Source organism: Neoarius graeffei, chromosome 8 (assembly GCF_027579695.1).
Source record: "Neoarius graeffei isolate fNeoGra1 chromosome 8, fNeoGra1.pri, whole genome shotgun sequence".
Classification (NCBI taxonomy): Eukaryota; Metazoa; Chordata; class Actinopteri; order Siluriformes; family Ariidae; genus Neoarius; species Neoarius graeffei.
This window is the reverse complement of record NC_083576.1, coordinates 60,570,717-60,574,384: the sequence shown is the minus strand read 5'-3', so window position 1 is coordinate 60,574,384 and position 3,668 is coordinate 60,570,717. Positions and strand designations below refer to the sequence as shown.

Here is a 3,668-nt window from a genome sequence, read left to right as displayed (position 1 = left end):
GGTGTTATCTTTGATTCTGCCCTCTCTTATGAAAATCACAAACTCCCTGTCTAAAGCCTAGGTCACAACCGGACGTATGATTTTTTTTTTTGGCCGTGTGATTTTTGGCATTTCCCAAATCGCTGCGTTTTTTTTTTGTTCGTGGAGAAAGACGCACGTTGGCCGTAAGTTTGTCTTGCAACCTGAAAAAAACGTAAGCGCCTGTAGAGTTTGTTTGACATGACAAAGAACCTCTGCGGCCAGTCTTCGGCTCGAAAATCAGCACGTCACACGCGCAGCCTCTGTGCATTTCTTGCGTTTTTTGCACGTAGACCGGCCGTAGGAGCACGTACGGCCGGTTGTGACCGAGGCATAAGACAACCTTTTTTCACTGACACAACATTGCACGTCTCTGTCCTGCTCTCAGCACCAAGTCAAGTTTGTTTGTATAGCGCTTTTAGCAATAGACATTGTCCCAAAGCAGCTTTACAGAATCTGAATGACCCAAGACATGAGCCAATTTTATTCCTAATCTATCCCCAATGAGCAAGCCCGTGGCAAGGAAACCCCCTTCCCCCCCCAGACGACACGAGGAAGAAACCTCAAGAGGAACCAGACCCAAAAGGGATTCCCATCCTCACCTGGACAACATGACTATAACAGTTTTAACATGAAGTCAGTTTCGTTGATATTATAACTCTTCATTGATGGAAACTTGAGTGCAAAACTGTTCATGACAACCGCAGTCCTAAAGTTAGCAAGCCAAGTGTAGTCTTCAGCCACAAAAGCATTACTGTAAGTGTCCAGAGTGTCTTCCAAGTGTGACTTTCAACTGTCCATATGGGGCCGTTAAGGATGCCGAAACGCTCGTCCATGCTTTTATTGCATCATGATTAGATTATTGTAAATGCTTTGTTCGTTGGTCTTCCAGCCAAGTCCATTGCTCAGCTTCAATATATTCAAAACTCTGTAGCCAAAGTCCTCATCCATACTGAACGCTCGGTACATATCACCCCTGTCCTCCAGAACCTTCACTGGCTCCCTGTTCTATATCACATTCAGTATCAAATAATTCTGTTTACATTTAAAACACTCCAGGGCTATGCTCCTCATTATCTAATGGAATTACTTCAACAGTACTCTCCCATTCGCAGTCTCAGACCTTCATCTTTTGGTCTGTTGTCGGTCCCCAAATTTGAATTATCCACCAGAGCATTTAGGGTTGCAGCCTAGACTTCTAGACTTCTGTCCCTCAGAGCCTTTGTGATTGTACATTCTCATTATCTCTAGCCGCTTTATCCTGTTCTACAGGGTCGCAGGCAAGCTGGAGCCTATCCCAGCTGACTACGGGCGAAAGGCGAGGTACACCCTGGACAAGTCGCCAGGTCATCACAGGGCGTGATTGTACATCTCTCCCTAAATTAAAATTATTTCAAATCTTATCTCTTCTCTCTGCTATCCTTCTTTTCCTGATCATTGACTATTCAAACTTTTTCAATGTTTTGAACTCATCTGCTGTCTTGATGCTCATGTTAATTGTCCTTTTGTTGTTTCTCCTTTTCTGGTTTTCTTGTATGTTCTGTCTTCTTTTGGGTGATTTTTATTTCTCTTTCTGTTTTGCCATTTGGTAGGGCCATTACTCTAAAGCATCCTTGGGTCGGTGAAAAGTGCTATATAAATTAAACTACTTGTCACACTGCAAAAATTGTACAGGAGTGATTTGAGGAATATGACAGAGTTCAAAGTGTGGATTTAGCCTTCAAATTCCGCAAATCTCAATCCAATCAAGCATCTTTGAGATGTGCTGGATAAAGTCTGAGTCACAGAAACCCCACCTCGCAACTTGCAGGACTTAAAGGATCTGCTGCCAGCATCTTGGTGCTGGATACCACGGCACCTTCAGAGGTCTTGTTCAGTCTATGTGTCAAAAGATTAGAGCTGTTTTGGCAGCACAAGGGGGGACCTATACAATATTAGACAGGTGGTTTTAATGTTATAGCTGATCAGTGTATAATGCTCCTTTTTTACTGATGGATAGGAAAAAATGTGGCTGACACATGGTGCATATTAACACCTGGGCTACAGCTTGCACGCATATGGTAGGTGTAGTTGATAAAATGGCCAATGAGTGTAGTGATAACTGAGTTTTGTTCAACAGATAGCCCTGCTTTTGCTGGAAAATGGTGCTGACCCTAATGCCACAGATAAACTAAGATCCACACCTCTACACAGAGCCTCAGCAAAGGGGAACTATCGCCTGATCCAACTTCTCTTAAAACAGAGCGCTTCTACTAATATTCAGGACTCTGAGGGCAATACACCACTGTGAGTGTTGTCGCTTTTTTTTTGACACAAAAGATTTTAATGTACTTTATCACTTCCCCACCTGTGACAGAACTTCTGTACTAATGGTGTGTCTCTGTTTTTGCCAGCCATCTTGCATGTGATGAGGAGCGAGCAGAAGCTGCAAAGCTCTTAGTCGAACATGGTGCCAGCATTTACATTGAGAATAAGGAAGAAAAGACACCTTTACAGATTGCCAAAGGTGGACTTGGTAATGTTCTTCGGAGGATTGTCGAAGGCTGAAGTGATTATGAGAAGGTTTACGCATCAGCTACTTCAGGCTGGTCAGTTCTACAGACATGAGTTTCTGTCCCAGAAGATGGCCAACAAAATATTTTCATGAATTAAAAGAAAGAAACAAGAGCCAAGACGCGTGTGTGTGTGTGTGTGTGTGTAGCCTGAAAAGTACATGGTCAATGTTTGTGAAAGATTTTCTTCATCTTTGTATTGTGGTTTAATAAAACATTCACTTCTCTTCAAATAACATCTGACACATGGGATTTTAATCTGTCTTTTTGTTTTGTTTTATTTTTTAGGTGGCGCAAGTTTAACATTTTGAAATCTTATACATCATTAGTTTATAGATATTTAGTTCACAATTATGTTTCACAGGGAAATGATTAAATACAGCTTATATTGTTTGCTTTTCAGACATAACTATACAATATGCTATAGAACTTACAGATATGAAAAAATGCTTGCAATAAATATTTTAGGAAAAAAAATCCTCGAGCAATCACTTGATGCTTATTCATGAAAAATGTTTGCAGACTTGCTTTAGTAGACAGGTTTGTTGTCCAAAAAGAGGAATTTGAATTTGCACTGTTTGACCCAAGAGTTGTAATAAACCCAGTTGTGGCAGCAGGGGCGTGGCCAAGCGTCAGTTTGTGAATGGAGGGGGGGTCGGGGAAAGTGAGTGGCCAAGTCATTACACCTGATGTGTGTGTGAGTGAGTGAGAGAGAGTCTGCCCATGTTTACATTAGACCGTATCAGCGGATCATCAGATTAACGTTTTTAAAACGATTAGTGTGCACACAGCAACACCAATACACGATTTGCGTGCACACAGCAACACCAATACACGGATACGTTCGGCTCCGCAGGCATCCTGCGCTCCAAATCACTCCGCCCTGAACAGCGAGTGCCCTCTGGAGGGTGCGCACTCCGGCCCTGCGCAGCTCACAGAGCGCGCGAGTGAAGTGCACAACCAGTGATTCGGGACTGAGCCGCTGTGTGTGTGATCCCAGCGCATATCACTTACCACTTGCAAGTGGAAGGATGGCAAGCCTAAAGACAATCATAAGTACACAATGGGCAGTATTTGCATCAGTATTTGCAGTATTTT

At 42.8% G+C, this 3,668-nt stretch overlaps 1 long non-coding RNA gene across 1 annotated transcript; it reads left to right on the top strand.

Moving 5' to 3' along the window:
- Nucleotides 1-1,509: 1,509 nt before the first annotated feature.
- Nucleotides 1,510-3,186, top strand: LOC132890191 (uncharacterized). Its single transcript, XR_009655168.1, has 2 exons — nucleotides 1,510-2,304; nucleotides 2,412-3,186. It is a non-coding gene; the product is annotated as an uncharacterized LOC132890191 (long non-coding RNA).
- Nucleotides 3,187-3,668: the final 482 nt, after the last annotated feature.